This window comes from Papio anubis, chromosome 1, assembly GCF_008728515.1.
Source record: "Papio anubis isolate 15944 chromosome 1, Panubis1.0, whole genome shotgun sequence".
Taxonomy (NCBI): domain Eukaryota; kingdom Metazoa; phylum Chordata; class Mammalia; order Primates; family Cercopithecidae; genus Papio; species Papio anubis.
The window spans coordinates 87,846,620-87,865,814 of NC_044976.1; the positions used below are offsets into that span (position 1 = coordinate 87,846,620).

A 19,195-nucleotide genomic window follows, 5' to 3' on the forward strand; every position below is an offset into this window, starting at 1 on the left:
AATCAAAGCCTCACAAGAATGTAACTTCTTCCCTCATTGCCTACCCTCCCACTTCCCTTTTTTGTTTTTTGTTTTTTTTTTTCTTTTCTCCTTCCCCTCCTGCTGGCTCTTTCCCCTTTAAATATTGAAGTCCTCAAAACTCTCTTTGTAAAAGGCAGAGATCACAGACGTTCCTGTATTTGTGCTTTTTCCTGGTAAATGTCCTTAACCTTGGCAAAATAAACCTCTAAACCGATTGAGACCCGCCTGTCATTTTTTTTGGTGCTTAATATCACTATTTTAGACTTGGGTAAATCCGGCTGTGGAAGTAGTGACAGAGTCTTTTAGAATTTTCTTCTACCAAAAATAATTAATCAGAAAGTCCCTGAGAGAATTTCAGATATTTCTGTAAGGATCAAACCTAAATTTAAATACACTCATAGATCTGTTCATAATCCCAGTGTCTCACACATATAAACTCAATAAAAATTTACTGAATCACCAAGTGAAGAAATGTTCTTTCAGCTTTTCCTTCGAGACTCAGAAAAAAGATATCTGCAATTCCAGAATGGACTGAGTGAACAAGAACAGATCAGTGACACAAAGCCAGCCTTCTTTTTCCCTTTCAGGGTGACTCAAATTGTAATCCTAATCTGAACAGTGTGAGACACAACTCCGTCTCATATAACTCAATAGTGCATTTGCTATACTCCCATTTACACAAACTGCTCAGATGCCCCAAATGCCGAGTCTGTTCGCCTTCATTCTATTCCTTTGGGAGATGCCGGTACAAACTTGTTTTTCCTTTCTTTTTTAAATGGAGATGTGATTACCATAGCAACTAAAAGATATAAATCTTGCCTAATTGAATTAGTGTGCTCAAGATAATAGGGCACAAACTGAGTTAAAACTGGGATGAGGGCAAGAGTGGGGAAATGGATGAAGATGATAAAAATATTTACGTCCCTAGAATTTCTGGGTTTGGATTAATTGTTTCGTAAGGAATATTTTTGGCCTTCAAATGCAGGGCCACTTGGGAGAGAAGCAGGTGGGGCAGTAGTTGAGGTGTCTCTGCAGTTGATTCGCAGTGAAAGGCAGGTTATGAGTATAGGGACAGCCCTTCGGCCATATGGTCCCCTCCCTATCCTGAGGATAAGGACATTTGAGAGAAGCCAATGGTATTGGAGGGCCAGAATCGAACTTAAGCCGCTTAGTTGGTACAACTGTAAACTCTCCCTCACAGGGGCTGGGCCCTGAAACCTTTCTAAGCAAGGTAAAGAAAGGTAAAGGGACTTCCTTGTCGAAGAGGAGGTTCCCGCGTTCGCACCCTAGCTTTCCCTCAGGGTTCAACACGCGTTATATAAATGCCAAGTTACTCAGGGGCGCACACGTGAGAAGGCTGGGGCCCGACACACGCGGTGTACTGCCGGTCACCGGTGTGGCGCGCTGGGGGGACACACCAAAGCCCCTGTCCCTCCCGCCTCTGGAACGCAGTCCCCGCTCTTTCCAGCTGGTCCGCGGGGCGTGTGGCTGTGCGCTGCCTCCTGCGGATCCGAGGCTGGGCGAGGGGGCCGCGGTGGCCACATGGCGCGCTCGGGGAGATAGCAGCTGCGCTTTGTTTCCAGCAGTGAGAGGTGAGTCACCGGCTCCCGCAGCCCCAGAGCTGGGCAAACACTCAGGCCCAGGCAGCTGAAAAATTCACAGCAGGAGCAGCTACCCAAGCGGCTGCAGCCTTTTCCTCCTCTTCCTCCTCCTCCTCCGCCGCCACTGCTACCGCCACCGCCGTGGTCGCCGCCTCCGCGCCCTTCCTCCGCCCAGTCCCCTCCTCCTCCACCCGCGAACTTAGTCAGCGGTTCGCGCCGCCGCGCGCCCATTGGCCGGCGGAACGCGCCGCGTCACAATGGAGCCGGTCGGAGGCGGTGAGTTGGGCAGCGCCGGGGCTTCCCGCTGAGCCCGCAGCCGCCGGCAGCCGGGAAAGTGCAGGCGCGGGGCCGCCGCCTGCGCGCCTGGAGCGGCCCGGGAGCACGCCGAGAGGAGCGCGGGCGACCGGGGCAGGAGTCGCGCAGGTAGGTCGGAGCGTGACACCCGGGTTCCAGGAGGGGGAGTCGCGCCGACCGAGGTTGGGAGGAGGAACACCGGGTACGGGGACGCAGCAGGTGGGGCTGGCCGAGCAGGTGCGGTTACCTGTCCACGCCTCACCTGCGAGCCAGGCTGCGGGTCGGTGGCGCGGCTGCAGAGACGAGTGGCGGCTTCGTTCTGCTCCCTGCCTTCGAGAGAGACAGAGCCCCACACTCAGAGGACCTCTCCTGTGTGCTGGGGTCATTTGGGGCAAGAGGAGTGGGCGGTCGCGCGAAGGCGGTTCCCTCTGTCTCCCCCGGGAGTCTTGGCGTTGCACCTGAGCGTGAGTCCTCGGGGCGGGGCGGGAAGGGGGTTCCGCTTTCCCAGGCTGGCGTCTCGCTCCAGGTGAGCGCAACTCCCCTGAGGGTGCCCCCATTAGGTTGCTCCCTTTATCCCCTGCACTGGCGCTGTTTATTGGGAACTATTTTACGCTCTTGGATACTCGTTGTTTGCCTATAATTTGGTGGCGGTGTTGGCTGTTGATTTGTTTGAGAAAGAAGGGGCAAGCGATACCAATTTAAAAAGAAGACTCAAGAGTTTCCCCTGAGCTTAGTTGAGCAGGTGCTGAGAGGTCAGAAGGGTGGAGGCTCAGTATTGGCTCATTAATCTGTGTCCTCAACTGACTTCCTAACGTCCATAGATTGCCTTTAGATGACATTTGTGGAAGACTTTTTTTTTCTTTGTGGTCAAAAAGACACCCCTCTAAAAGAACAAAACCGACATGTGAACTTCCTTGAATAAATTCACTTCGCCTAAAGACAAAACAAACAAAACATCCCACTGATAAAAGATACAAGTATGAACATTTTAAATTGTAAATATATAGCCAAATTAAAACAATTTGTTCAGCGTATATTAAGACATTAAATAGCATGATTTTTATTAAAAGACTTAACCCATTTGCAAATGATATAATAGTCTTTCCAGAACATCCCAGAAATCTAAAAACAGATGTATCTTGATCAGATGATTCTGTCCCCTAAACCTAGGTGTAGGAGTGAGGATGGAAAAGAAGTCAAACTGCAGTATAATTTTTTAAACCATTCCAGTACCCTCTATGTGTACAGGCTACACCTCCTGAGAACCCCAAATGCTCTTTGTTTTTCTGTTTGTTTGTTTTGTTTTGAGACAGAGTCTCAGTCTGTTGCCCAGGCTGGAGTGCAGTAGTGCAATCTCTGCTCACTGCAACCTCCACCTCCTGGGTTCAAGTGATTCTCCTGCCTCAGCAGGCGCCTGCCACCACGCCCGGCTAATTTTTATATTTTTAGTAGAGGCGGGGTTTCACCATGTTGACCAGGCTCATCTCGAACTCCTGATCTCAAATGATCCACCCACCTTGGCCTCCCAGAGTGCTGGGATTACAGGTGTGAACCCAAATGCTCTTTGAATTGTGGGTGCCCGGGCGACTTTCTTTTTCTCCTGGCTTTCCTTGTCAGCAGCTCTACTCAGAGAATATAAAGTGACAGCCAACCCTCCAAGGTAATTGGGCCTGTGTAATTTTAGAATATAAGCCCTAATATGTCTGATACTTCTGTAAGCTAAAAAGAGGTCCCTTCATTCTGGTAGAGAATGAGGGTGATGATGTCATTGAGTGCACCCTTGGGTCATGGCACTTTCCTTAGCCTTAGTATCCCCCAAAACATTTTTAAATCTGCTTGTAGGAATTAAGTTTACCATTCTTTGAAATGTGTTCTCTTTTTCTTCAGTTGGTAAGGTGTTCCAACATGTTCAGCCTGTTATGAATCTCTTCACATTCTGAATGATTTGACTAGTTGAGATTTGCTTTTTTAAATCTCTTCTCTACCGCTGTCACAATTTCCCATTGCTATTTTAATTTTCAGAATCCTCAGAATGAAAACACCAACAGTAATTAAAATGAAAAGGGGCTTAATAAAACTTAAAGGATACTAAGCCCTCCAAGTATTTTAGGCTAATCTATGTGAGCATTTTCCTGCAGTGGCCTGAAATTTGTTATTTTTTGTTGTTTTCTGAAGTTTAAGGGGGAAAATATTTTAAAATTTAGAACATCCTTGCTTACCCAAACTTTTTCTTATAAACAAGGGTTTTTGTTTTTGTATTTTAGTTTTCAAATTCTTCTGATGATACCTGAGTATTTTATGTTTTCTGAATTTTTTACTATTCATAGCCTGTTTAATCCAATCCCCGATTTTCATTTGGTGTGTCTCTAAAGTTGAATTCTCAAATTTTACTCTTATTTCTCCTTCCCAGCATCCTTCTACCACACACTGATATGTTTAGAAATGAATGCATTCTGATTCTGTCATGTTCTTACACACTTGGTGGAATGATTTGCATTGCCTTGCATGTAGCAGATTCCCTACTGCTATCCTGACTCCCAGAGCACTGGGTACATCAGCAAACAGTTCAGACCTGTGACCGTTCAAGAGGAATTTGGGAGACCCAGTTATAGTGTAGAATTTATTTAACCATTTGTAAAATGCCTTCTAATTTGTGTCATATCTGTTTTCATATTGCTGCCTTTTATTGCTATTGCCTACTTTCATTTTCTTCCCCATCTGTATTTTCTAAACTTCCTACATGCCTTTATTATGACTTAATTTCTCTGGTGTTTAAAATAATGCCTTTGGCAGACATAATAACCTATTTTTCTTTTTCTGATCATTAAGATTGATCTTAAATAAAATTAGGCCTGGCTCCAATCATTGATCTCTCTCCTGAGTTGTTATCACTGTGGTTCATTTAGAAACTGAACAAAGGGTAACAATAAACTCCCTGTTCTATGACTGCCTTTCCTTTAGGATTCTACTGAATTGCAACACAATTTACATTTACTCCTTCAATGCTGCCAAGAACCTGAGTAAAGGAAATTAATAAAAATGAGTTGTCAGGGCTTCAACCTTGACCTTTCCCTTTGGCCTTTTTGACCTTTTTGCTGTTTTTGATATGGGTCATGTGATTCTGCTTGTTTCTTTCTAGACTGTATATATTTAAACTTCATCTCTTGCTTTTTTAAAATTTCAGAGTCCCTTTAAATTCTTTCTTCTCATCTGTCATCCTGTGACCATTTCCAGGGCTCTGTTCTGCAATGCCTGTTCTTCGACTGACAAGCACAGCATCTTTCACAGACACTGCCAGCTGCACAGCCTCTATTTCTCTTCTGTTTCCAGCTCCATGCAGGTGACTGAGATCTTCCTCTGCTCATCTCTGATGGAGACCACTTTCTTTATTGTTGAGTAGCATATTCCTTTTGATTCTTTCTCAGGTAGCAGATATAAGAGCATATTTGAACCTTCCTTATTCTGTCAGATTCCTTTTCAGCATTTTGAAACTTTTTTTTTTTTTCAAAATCTCTTGCAAATTACAAGCAAGAGTTCTTCAAGGTTTTACCTAAGAGAACAAACTTTGCAGACTGACAGGCCTGATTCTGAATTCTGTGCCATCACTTTGGATGAGTTGTGGATTAGTTAAAATTAGTTGCCAGCTACAGAGACTGCAAAGAACAATGGCTTAGTCAAAATGATGCTTGTTTCTCTTTCACATTAAAAAAACTTGCAGAGAGGCAATCTATGGCTGGTATGATGGTTCTACAGTCTTCTGAGAACTAGGCTGATTCTACCTTTTGGATCATCTACCATAAATAAGATGAGGTCCTCAGCTTCATGATCCCAAGATGGAGCTTCAGCCATCACCCCCAAGTTCCAAGTAGCAGAAAGGAGGAAAGAAGGAAAAAAGAAGGAGGGGAAATGCAAGAGCCCATGGTCTCTGAAGGAAAATTCCTGGATGCTGTCATATACTTCTTGTTATATGTCATTGCGTAGAACTTAGTAACATGACCTCAGGTAGCTGGAATAGAGACTCGGAAATACTATCCTTATTCCAGACAGTCTTATTCCTAGCTAAATTAAAAAAAAAAAAAAGAGAGGCTCAGATCCTTAGCAAAAAGTGGGGAATTTTGGAGATATCCAAACACCATAGCTATCCTAACCCTCTTTTTTCTTGACTAATACTGTCTTTCTCACAGGAGTCTTAGGATTAAAATAAATGTTGGCCGGGCGCGGTGGCTCAAGCCTGTAATCCCAGCACTTTGGGAGGCCGAGGCGGGCGGATCACGAGGTCAGGAGATCGAGACCATCCTGGCTAACATGGTGAAACCCCGTCTCTACTAAAAATACAAAAAACTAGCCGGGCGTGGTGGCGGGCGCCTGTAGTCCCAGCTACTCGGAGGCTGAGGCAGGAGAATGGCCTGAACCTGGGAGGCGGAGCTTGCAGTGAGCCGAGATCGCGCCACTGCACTCCAGCCTGGGTGACACAGCGCGAGACTCCGTCTCAAAAAAAAAAAAATAAATAAAATAAAATAAAATAAATGTTATACATTAACACATCTAATGTAGTATCTGGCGTAAAACATGCTTTCAGTAAATGCTGTTTATATTGCTGCTTATTTCTTTTCCTTGAATTGTCTAGTTTCTCTGCTACAACATCACTGGCCCCCAAATCCTATTAATATTTTAAATACTTGGGCACTTACCCCACTTGGTGTTACCAGACTGCTGTGTTGTATCTTGTCATGGGAGGAGATGAGGTTTTTGAGTGTCAGGGAGCAAGACATTATTACTCAATGTCAGCATTTATTCTTAGCCTAAAAACATGGCCCATGAAATCAAATAGATCTGGACACAAATCCTCCCTCAGTGTGCAACCATAGTCTCTCTCTCTCTCTCAGTTTTTTTAATCTGTAAACTGGATAATAGCTGACTGTTAAGGTTGAATGAAAAAAGTATATAAAGTGCTTAATACTGTCCTCAGTAAAGTGGTAGCTTTTCTTTTTTAATTTGGCCTAACCTGTGTGAGCCTTTTCAAAAACAGTACTTATTCTGTTTTTTTAAAAGTTATAAAATTATCTGTAAAATCAGTTTATCACCCAAGTGATAGCAAAATTTTTTCTATCTATGTTGATATAACACAATACAGAATGGTTAATGATACAGAATGTTTAAGCCTTAACCTTCCTCAGCCTTGAATTATTTTTGGCTGAGCCACTCTCAGAAGCTAAACATCACCACCATTTAAAATATTTCACAGTATTTTTTCTTCAGTAGCTATTAAGCATTTAGTTTGTGCCAGGCAATGATGATGAGCAAAAATGTACATGGTCCCCACCCTTATGAAGATCTGGGACCATACTGGGGAGGACAGGTGAATCAATCACTCACTGCAAACAGATGAGAAGTTGTCACTGTGAGGTTGCTATAAAGGAGACATTGGTTGGGCATGGTGGCTCATGCCTGTAATCCCAGCGCTTTGGGAGGCTGAGGCGGGCAGATCATCTGAGGTGGGGAGTTCGAAACCATTCTGGTTAACATGGTGAAACCCCGTCTCTACTAAAAATACACACACACACAAAAAAAAATTAGCCAGGCGTGGTGGCAGGTGCCTGTAGTCCCAGCTACTCGGGAGACTGAGGCAGGAGAATGGCATGAACCTGGGAGGCGGAGCTTGCAGTGAGCTGAGATCATGCCATTGCACTCCAGCCTGGGTGACAGAGCAAGACTCCATCTCCAAAAAAATAATAATAAATAAAATAAGAGTATATCATGTATAACTTCTTAATGTGACACTCAGGAATAATCTAATGCTTTTACAGTTTATTTGGGCTATATTAGCAAACTTTAAATACAGATGCTGTCTCCATACAACAAGCAGATGCATCTGAGACGGCACTGTAAAGTAGTATATTTTTGTAGAGGGTCAGAGGGTTGATCTGCATCATCCTTAGCCAATGGAATTTGAAACCACGTGGCTGAATGGAGAAAGACTGTTGGCAAAAAAAATCAGTAGCCCATAAAGCAGCAATGGAAAATGACCACAGGATGGGAAGTATGAGCAGTGTGTTTCAGAGGGTTGGGTGACTGGACTAGGCATGGGATGGCCTTCTCAAAGACGATGGACAACCCCCACGGCCAGTCCCTCTGTACCTTTCCATTTTGCACAGACAGGAACCAGCATGGCAGGGGGTGCTATTGGCAGGTGCATTAAAAGGTACCATTTCTCCTTGCCGTGTCCTGCTGAGCTATTAGGGGAGTTTGTGGGGGAAATGATGCCTCTCTAATCCCTGTAACAGCCTTGGCGGATGGCAGGGAACACTCTACTTTGATGCATCTTCCACGTATTGTGGTATTTTCCATGTATTGTGGTATGGCATGACTGAGCCTTGGGGGTTAAACCATGAGCCATTGCACTGCAGAATGTTTCTTGCTCTGAGTCGACAAATTTAAGATAAATTCTGTTCATCTAAAGATTTTAACTTCATTTCTCTTAACAAAACTGAGTTTATTCCTGGCCCCATTTCAATGCTAAAATAAGCAGTCCTAAGCTAAGCAATGACTTGTCTTTGAGAAGCATTTGTGGATCATGTAGGGAAGCTTAAATTTTTCCCTGAAGGTTTGATAATTTGAGTCTATGAAACAAAGTGATAATAGCTTCACAGGAAAAAAAGGCTGATAAATTTTATTATGTGCACATGTATGCACAGGAGTCATATAAAATATTTTAAAAACTCAAAGAAATGGCCAGATGGTTAATGCTTATATACCATCTTGAGGTAACAGAAAGAACAGGGACTGAGAGCATGGCTAAAAACAGGTAATGGTGGTAAACCAGGTTATGGTGGCAAGACAGGTTATGGGAAGGAGAGAAGAGGAGGCCTGGCCAGCAAAGGTGGTCTTGTTATCTAAATGAACCTCTCTGGTAGCAGCCCTCAGATAGAATAGATGGTAAATGTTTCTTTCAGACCTTTAAATCTGTCAGACTCTCAGTTAATCTTTCCTAGATCCAGACAGACAAGGTGGGGCCTCAGAGAAAGCCCGGCTGCATCAATGCAGATACTCTACAGACACAAATCTCCCCAATAAATGACAGCTTTACAGGCCTACTTCTGTTTTGCCCTCCTAACAGCCATCTCAAAATATGTCAAAGAAGTATATTTTGGGGTGCAATATTTTGGTTTCCTTCAGTCATCATGCTGTTTCTCAGAGGCACAGTGTTGTGCATGGTGGTCAGGTTTGCAGGCAATCCCAAGAGAGTTTATCCTGGCCAGTGGTGCCCTCAGGTGCCAGAGTCTTTCACCCTCCCTCTCCCTGGAATGCCCTTGTAACTTGGACTTCCTGCTTCGGATTTGCCCGGGTATTTGCAGTTCCTCCCTCAGTGGCACACCAAGCTCCTTCCTACCTCAGGGGTTTCTCAGTTGTTGTTCTTTCTGCCTGGAATATGCTCTTCCCTTATAAATTTCCATGACTACTTTCTGCTCAAGAGTCAGCTCAAATGTGACCTCAGAAATACATTCCCTGGCCAAAAGTACCCATACCCCCTACCTATGTTCCCATCATAGTCTTTCAAACCTTGGTTTATTGTTTGCTTGCTTGTTTATGCTCTATTCCCCTCACCCCCACCAAAATATAAGTTCTGTGAAAGCAAGAACTTTGTCTCCCTTGTTTAACTGCTCTCAAGTCTGGTGTGTAGTAAACGTGCTCAAACTGCTGCATGTGATAGTGGGTGAATAATATTACCTCACTGATATGATTTGGCTGTGTGCCCGGGCAAATCTCATCTTGAATTGTAGTTTACATAATCCCCACGTGTCGTGGGAGGGACTGGGTGGAGATTATTGAATCATGGGGGTAGTTTCCCCCATCCTGTTCTTGCGATAGTGAGCTAGTTCTCACACTATCTGATGGTTTTATAAGGGGCTTCCCTCTTCACTGGGCACTCATTCTGTCTCCTGGCACCCTGTGAAGAGATGTCTTCCATTATGATTGTAAGTTTCCTGAGGCTCCCACAAGCCATGCAGAACTGTGAGTCAATTACACTTCTTTCCTTTATAAATTACGCAGTCTTGGGTATGTCTTCATTAGCAGTGTGAGAATGGACTAATACACCAAGTAGTTATAAAATGGGAATAATAATATCCATGCCACCTACCTCACAGAACAAATGAGGGCCTGGAGTTAGTGTATTGAATGCTTTCCTCAGAATTTTCTGTTCACCTTTAGATTCTGTGTTTTTGCCAACAGCAATACTATTTACCCAAGTATATATCCCAAGTTTCTTGGAACCCATTCTGGGCTTCTCCTTGCTTTATTCTCCCTACAGTCCTCTTATAGGATTGGTAACCCATTTGTCTAGAGTCTATAGCCTTCAAGTCTTTCTATCACTGTCCTTCCTCTAGAGCCCATTTTCTGCTGTGAGTCTTCAGGAACACTGCCAGTTATCTTCTAACTGATAATGACTTTGTAGTCTTGAGCATAGTCTCTGCCACCATCACCTACAAATTTATTGTCCACACTGCAGAAAGTAGTCTTTCTAAAAGACAAATCTCATCCCATAATTGCCTGGTTTAATAAGCCTTTAATGGCTCCCTATGCCTCAGGATTAAGTCGAAACACCATGGTGTGGCATGTGTGAAAGTCTTCCTTTGTCTGACTTCTGCAGCTCTTCAGCTTCATCTCTTGCCACTCTGTCATTTCTGTGTCCGCAGTGCATGTACCATAGACACAGTGTGCGGTCACACCCCCATACACCAGCTGTCCTAAACTATTTGCAGTACAGGGAGGAAGGTTCTAGATAGCCAGATGGCTTCATTCCATAGCTTTGTTCCTTCCCTTTATTTGGGATCCTCTTGACAAGCACACGACCATCTTTCAAGGCTCAGTTAAAGCATACCTCTTCTGAAAGACCCTTCCTGACACCTTCTCTCTGCCTGTCACCCCCAACAGCTCCTCATTCCCGCTTCTGTGCCGCTTCTGAGCTATACCTATCATAGTACCTAGGCTAAGGAACATCTTGGCCTCCTCCTGGATGCTTCTTCATGATAAACACTATATTTTGTTCATTTCCTGGGATTCCTGGGCCAGATGTCATACATGGCATACTGTGGGCATGCGGTGGATATCCAGGAGAGAATTAGGAAATAAAATTAGCATAATTATTACCTAGTCTAGGGCTTCATTTCAATAATGTACTTTTGACTGGTATTTGCATAAAATTTTAAAGAATATCTCCTTGAAGGTTAGAAGTAACAAGGTATATTACACATGCTGTTAATAGATATCGGTTGAATAGCTAAAGTACTTTGTTTATGAGTTACGGTTTATTGAACACTTACTGTGTTCAGAGTTCCAGATTTAGCAACTTGTAGGGGATGCTTGAGATGGCTTTTGTACTTTAATGAAATAATCCTGACTTTGGCTTTCTATTAGAAGTCAAAATTTTAGGTGGTCAACACAGGCTCTTCTTGGCTTACAAGTAGTTTATAACAGTATCTCTGAATGTTTTTGAGTATCCTCTACAAGGATTTTGAAAAACGATTTGTTCTCATACATTTTTAAAGTTAATGTCTGAAATTTTTCATCATAATTTTGAGTAGTTGCAGACAGTTGCATTTCTAATGTATAACTATTGGGTTTTAAAATCACTCTTTTAAATGTACCCAATGGAAGTTAAATTAAATACCAAAGTAATTTGATGTCTCTCATCATCCATTTAAGAAACATAAAAATAAGCTCTTCTAGAAAAGTCAGGAATTTTACATAGATCTTTTTTCTCATGGAACTCATTTTATTCCTCTTCTATTCTATAAAACTTAATCCCAATGTAACACTGTTATGATTGAAAGTTTATCATTGATTATGATGTCTTTTGTGACATACACACACACACAAACACACACACACACAGTATATTTGTTTTTTAAAAAGTACTTGTGACAATAAGGCTCTAAATGTTGAAAAACATTTCTTTTGAATTGTTATTATGATTTTTCACTAGTACACAATTGACCAGAACAACACATATATTCAAAGCAAGTGTTTCTTTTTAAATGGAAGTGCTTAAGAAGTCTTGCCATATAAACATGGGAATGAAGTCAGTATAATTCCATTCTGTCTTCTAAACTCCTGAGTTATATGCCCAAAGATATCTGATGATTTATCACAAAAACGATTTTTCAATGTTCTATTGCTTGATGGTTTGATTAGGTCTTCCTCCAGTGTTGATCTAATCAAAGAAATAGAAACTTTACTCTGACTCCCAAAAGGATTTTTCTCAGGCCTGAAAGTCTTTCACTTTGTCGGTATCTATAATCCTATGGTTATTTCAAAATGGCCCTCTGCTTGGGGGCCTGGAGATTTTTACACCCCAAGACAATGCACCATAAGTGAACTCCTGAGAAATAAGATGTTTGCCTTTCTTTTTTACTGCACTAAAAGGGTGAATTTGAAAAGGGGACAAAGAATATGGTTGGAAAGAGCAAGTTGGACAGTATGTATTTTGAAGGAGGTCCTCTTAGGCAGGGTTAATTGATTTAGAAGTAGATTCCACCACATTGTCAATCACTCCAAATAAGACTCCCAAGCCCTGTACCCCAGCTTGGAGATCACTGGTTTGGACACTAAAGAAAATTTTTCAGTCAAATTAGGTATCAACCATTAGGTCCCTAGTAGGCCAATTTAAAGATTCCCCCTTGGTGTACACAGGGATATCAGATAGGGAAAGAGCATGGTTAGAACATATCACTCTTTTGGACCTAGGCATGGTGGCTGGAGCCTGTAATCCCAGCTACTCAGGAGACTGAGGTGGAAGGATGCGGTGAGCTATGATAGCACTACTGCACTCCAGCGAAGGTGACAGAGCAAGACGCTGTTTTACAAAAAACAATAACAAAAAAGAACATCACCTTTATAAATATACCTAATAGAAACTAATTTGATACCAAAGTGATTTAGTTACCATCATCCATTTTAAGAATGCACGAACAAACTCACCTAGAATAGTAAGAAATTGTACACAATTCTTTGATACCCATTATTAGACTAGATAGGAAAAGAACATTGGTTAAAGATAACCAGACGCTTGACTGACAGTCATCTGGGTGAGTGAGTGACTGGTTTCTAAGAACAAGTCTTAATCCCACTAGGAAAAAAAATGCTTAAGCATTTTATCAAGAAAACTAATTTCTTGGAAGAGTTTGTGAATTCCAGCATGCAAAAAGGTTTGATCCTGGGCTAGCTTTGGGACATATTTTTTTTCTTTACAGATAAATGCAATTGAGAGGGAAAGGAGTGGACAACAGGTTGGAGTTGGGCCTGGCCATCACCTTGTTAAGTTGGGAGCCTTTCCTGGGCCCTCTGGATTTCTGGACATTCTGATCCTGTTTAAGAGGGTACTGTATAGCTGTCCCCTGCTCTCTTGCCTTCATATAGCAAAACAGCTTATAGCAAATCTCTGCAGAAACCCCCCCAACACATCACTTACTATGATAGACATTTGCCCATCACTGCTAACATATTAAGTGTTTATATTCACATTTATTTTCCTGATGACGTGCAGTAGAGGGTACAAACATTATCCTCATGATACAAACATGGAAACTGAGTTCCTGAGGGGATATGTGGCTTATGTAAGTGAACCACACAGTTACCAGCAGATCTGGCACTCGAATCCTGATAAAACAGCTTTTTCTATAATACATTGCTTGGCTCCTTTTTACAGGTGTATTATTTTAGAAATATCTCTAAGGATTGGGAAACTTGCCTTAAAGTAATAGTATGAAGATTGAGATAGATAATTTCATAAAATGCCTGGTAGAGTGCATGGCTCATAGCAGGCCCTAGAGTTTTTGAAAAGAAAATTAATGTATTTGAGTATTTGCTCTTACATGCTTCATTTTACAGATTTTTTAAAAATTAATTCATTCAGTAGATTTTTTGAGCACATATGTGCCAGGCACTGTTAACAGGCACAGGGAAAAAATCCAACAGAGAAAACAGAACAAAACCCTTTTTGCATGAAGCGTATATGCTAGAGGAGGGGAAATAGGCAAATGCAAGGTATCATGTCATGCAACAAAGTGCTATGAAGAACAGTAAAACAGAGTGAAGCACTAGAGAGTGGTTCTTGGTGGGGATTAGGTAGTATAGAGTCAGGGACAGCATTTCTGGGGTGGGCAGTTTTGATACTGAGTATTATGCTCACCTGAGTCTGAGTTCAAGCTTTGAGTTTATTTGGGTAAGTTGATTCGAATCATGGTATTCCAGAGTTGTACGGAAGTAACCTGAGAGGGTACTTTTAATTTTTAACTTTTTAATATTATGGATATACTTGAAGGTCTTTCCCAGAATACACACGTACTCATATGTGTACAATTTCAACATGCCTTGAAATCATCCTTAGAATCCGCAAGCTCATACCCCTGTTCTATTTCAGTCATTTCTTTTAACTGGTAAGATACTAAGATTGAGAAAGGCAAAGTAAAAATTTTCCACAGTGTCACAACTAATTAGTGACTGAATCAAGGACCTAAGATTCCCACAAAGTCATTTATTGTTTTTTCTATTAAAATGTGTAAGTAACACCAGGTCTAGTAGGGGAGGCTTGAGGCTTGAGTTCAAGGCTGTGGCACTACGATCATGCTATAAATAGCCACTACATTCCAGCCTGGGCAACATAGCAAGACCCTGTCGCTTAAGAAAAAAAAATTTGCAAGTGGCTAGAGTGTTTCTCCTGATTATTTTGTATATGCATTGCTATGATCTGAGTCTGAGTGTTGGTGTTCCAGCAGAATTCATGTGTTGAAACCTAATCCCGAGGCAACAGTGATGAGAGGTAGGACATTTGGAAGATGATCGGATTGCAAAGGCAAAGCCCTCATGAATGGGACTGGTGTTCTTTTTTCTTTTCTTTTCTTTTCTTTTCTTTTCTTCTTTTTTTTTTAATTTTGAGACAGCGTTTTGCTCTGTTCTCCATGCTGGAGTGCAGTGGCATGATCTCGGCTCACTGTAACCTCCACCTCCTGGGTTCAAGCAATTCTCCTGCCTCAGCCTCCCTAGTAGCTGGGATTAAAAGCACATGCCACTACACCAGGCTAATTTTTGTATTTTTAGTAGAGATGGGGTTTCACCATGTTGGCCAGCCTGGTCTCGAACTCCTGACTTCAAGTGATCCACCTGCCTCAGCCTCCCAGAGTGCTGGGATTACAGGCATGAGCCACCACACCTATCCAGGATTGGTGTTCTTATAAAGGAGGTTGGAGGGTGGTTGTTTGCCTCTCCCACCACGTGAGGATACAGCAATAGGGCACCATCTATGAGAAACTGGCCGTCACCAGTCACCAAGTCTGCTGACATCTTGATCTCAGAATTCCTAACTCCTGGAACTGCAAGAAATAAATGTTTGTTGTTTACAAGCCACCCCAGTTCATGGTATTGTTATAGGAGCCTGAATGGATTAAGACATGCATCATTTTTATTTACACAGAGTAAAACCTCCCCAAGTAGTTTGTGTGGCTGGTAAGACTTCTTGTCCTGTTTCCTGACCAGTATCACAAGATAAATAACATTTCAAGTATTCCAAATGTCCTAGAAAATTATGAGCAAGGAGAACTCTGGCTGGTGGCAGGAGAGTAAAAAGCAAATTAAGAAGTGGAGGTCTTGCAGTGGGAAAATTTCTTTCCTTACCAATGAAATTTTGGCATGGCAAAGAACAGTTAGGAACTGATAGTGCCTTTGAAGGTCTGAACCAATGGACAGCAGAGAATATTCCTCTTTCTTTCATAGAAGCAGTGACTCCCTTAGAGTGAAGCATCAGCCATCCCCCACCCCAACCCCAGTGATTTCCTTTGGGGACATTTTATACAGAGACTTGGAAGATAAACTTGTCACCTTTAGGAAAATACTCATTGTAGTAAGTTATCTTCCCAACCACACTTCCTTAACAGATGTCTCAACTTTTAGTACTACAAAGTAACTAAACATTTTAAGTAGCAGTCATCCACACTGTGGCATGAATACGTCATTTCCAAAACTGGATGCTGTTTAAAGGTTTCAATTAGCATCTTCGAGATTGTTTTGTTTTGTTTTGTTTTGTTTTTGAGACAGAGCCTCTCTGTGTTGCCCAAGCTGGAATGCAGTGACGTGATCTCAGCTCACTGCAACCTCCACCTACTGGATTCAAGCAATTCTCCTGCCTCAGCCTCCCAGGTAGCTGGGACTACAAGCACCCACCACCACGCCTGGCTAATTTATGTGTTCTTTTAATAGAGATGGGGTTTCGCCACATTGGCCGGGCTGATCTCAAACTCCTGACCTCAGGTGATCCGCCCATCTTGGCCTCCCAAAGTGCTGGGATTACTGATGTGAGCCATGGCACCCAGCCCCTTCAAGGTTTTTAATACATCTGGCTTTAAAATCTCAGAAGCCTAGCAAGACTATCTCCTAGAAACATTGATATTTATTGAAATTTTAGGGTGTTTTCTATTGTTGCTCTCTTAAAGGCAAAGAAAACCTATTTTTCTAGTTAGAATTACCCCTTAATGCATTGACAACTCTGAAAGAAGAAATTCTAGCCTTTTCTCTCTTAACCAGTGAAAGGCCCTTTCCCCCATATTGCCCTCTCTGCCCCCCATTTTTGGGTATTTCTAGCCTACTTTTTCATCTGTATGCCTTGTTACTATGGTGACAGGCACCATAGAAATAGAGAACAAAGCAGATGTAATAAGCGTCTCCTACATGGTTTATAATGCTAAAAAGAGATCTAAGATTTTCAGGCATTGCTTTTTCTTCATTGATGGTAGAAATGGACCAGCCCAACATTGTTGGGATATAGGGGCTGGTATGGGCTGCTTTGGACCCTGCAATTCCCATTGTCCTTGACTTCATCAGTCCTTATTCTACCCAGGAGTCATGAAGGTGAAGAAAGACTAATGGGAGTCTGCATGGAAAGTGTAATATAGAAATTAGGGCCACAGAAACAGCGCGTTGCAAAGGACAGATACTTCTGCTGAAGCATATTCCATGGGAGGGAATCTTGAGCCAGCTGTAATGTTCACCACTCATTGATCCTTTTGCTTGATTTTGCATTGTTGAACTTAACCTTTCAGTAGAAAGATTTATCAGCTAGGTTTCTCCCACTTCAAGGTACTTAGCCTATATTAGATTTTTTAAAAAATTAAATAAAAATAAATCTGGATTACTAATAACTTGCAATATTTGCTCCTGGCCATTGTGGCCATTGAATTTTTTAAAATAAGTAGTTAAACAGCTCATGCATGCTTATCTTGTACTTGTTTTAGAATTATAATTAAATATTTAGCAGATATTGTGAAAGTTATTGTTTTCCATAAGATCCAGGAGAAATTGTCCATAAATTGCTTTTAACCTTCTACATGCATGTTTATTATTTTATTTATTACATCTTCTTGTATCATTTCTGGATATCTTTAATCAATTACCTAAGATTAAATAAAGTGTTCCAGTTACTCAATTCCATCACCTGGACAATTATTTTTAAGTTTATTATTTTTTAAGTTTCATGTTGCTTATATTTTTTGTTGGGGACATGTATAGTTTTAAAATAATACTATGTTTAGAATATAAAGTTGTGATACATGAATCAAATGTTTGGAGCTATAGAAGCTGAATGATCCATGTGCCCATTGCATTGTGGTATGAGGGCCTGAAACTCCTTCTACCTCTAAATTCTTGTTTCTTTGCCTATGTGGCTCATTTCTTTTTGCTTGATGAGCAAAAGAAGTATTCTTTCCCAATTTTGTTATCTGTTGTGATGGCGCTAACAGTGATGTGAAAATATGTCTGAATCAACCCCACACTTTGAGTTTTAAAAAACCCACACAGTGTAACCTTCCCCAGTCATGTCAGCTTTTCCCCTTTGTGGCATGAATGAAAGAACAAGAGCATTGGAGTGGGAGTTGGAACACCCAGTGCTGACCTTGGCACAGCCTCTGCCAGGGGTGAGCTTGGAGATACATTTATAACCCTATACACAGCATACGGCTTCACCAGGAAGAGCCCAGGAGCCCCAAGGAAGGTTTTGAGAGATTATATGGATTTGTTTTGGGAAGTAACACTGGCAACTCTATGGAGGGTGTGCTGAAGATGAGAGAGATCATACTGCAAGACCAAGTAGGGCAGTGGGATGAAGTAGAGGAGACTAGTAGAAAAGTTAGTTTAGAAAGAAGTCATAGGATTAAATATCCTGTTTCCTTTTATCAGAAGATCCTATGGTAATTACTTAAGTCAAACTGTGATTACTGACATTTTACTAGTTTTACTATAACTTCTAACTTTTTCAGAGAAGGAGTGGATCATTTTGAGCCAAATGATTTGCGGTCAAATGGTCAAATTTTGGGTTACCAGTGAGTGTGCTTTATATTAGCACAACTTTAAAAATCATAGCTTCTAAGCATGGATGTCTTCTGACTGGAAATGGGAAAGGATTTGGGAGAAGTAATATTTGTTGTATGGAAGAATAATGACATTTTGCACAGGAGAGGTTTGCTGAAACCAGGTCCTCCAGGCAGTGTAGCTCATTGTCTTCCAGAAAGCTAAAAAATTATGGGCTCATTGGGTAGGGTTTCTTAGCCTAGAGAGAATAGAGGTTGTATTTGTGAGGAGCTTATTCTTTCATGGACTCCTGTTCTCTAAAACCTCCCGGGCAGAGAGAGTTCCCATCACTTTTGGTGGTGTCATCACTGTGAACGTAGAAAGTAGACCAGGTAGAATTATTTCTGTTTTTATCAATTAAAAAGCTGACTTTCTGAGACTGCATAACTTGGCTAAAGTTAAGGCAGATGGTAGGCAGATAAGAGTTCAGTCTCCTCCATCTTTTTCCTGACTTCTACTGTATCATGTGCCTGAAGTAGCCACCTTCACACATTCTTTGGAACAGAAAGTATTGACTATACCAAGAATCAAATTTTCCTGATAATTTTTGTAACTGTCCTCTTGGTATAATCTACAAATTATATTATTTAAATGAATAATTCACAGATTTAAAAATTTCAATGTGCTATATCGCTTTTATCTTTAAAAGTTGTAAAATCCTGGGAGCATTTGAAACTGAAACGCAAACCCAGGGCTACTCTCACTTACCAAAAATATGGAACTAGACAGAGATCTCCTGGCCTGGAACATGTCTTGCTTTCATGACGTCGTGGTTATTATTTATTTCTTGAACCTGCACCTACCTTTAGCTAAGGGACTAGAGAAGAGTATCGTCTGCTAGGGCAAGCTTTTGAGCTCTCTGGCTCAGTTCTCACAGTGGCTCA

The 19,195-nt window shown here is 41.7% G+C and overlaps 1 protein-coding gene across 5 annotated transcripts in view; it reads left to right on the plus strand.

The window, feature by feature from the left end:
• Window positions 1–1,892: 1,892 nt before the first annotated feature.
• Window positions 1,893–19,195, plus strand: part of LRRC8B (leucine rich repeat containing 8 VRAC subunit B) — a 68,437-nt gene continuing 51,134 nt past the window's right edge. For 3 of the 5 annotated variants that reach the window (XM_031650601.1, XM_017944434.3, XM_009212459.4), the window contains exon 1: window positions 1,893–2,045. The gene's annotated coding sequence lies outside the window, so the exon portion shown is untranslated. Of the gene's footprint in view, window positions 2,046–9,783; window positions 13,295–19,195 lie in introns of those variants that run through there. The other 2 variants (XM_017944439.3, XM_009212452.4) reach the window with 2 other exon arrangements.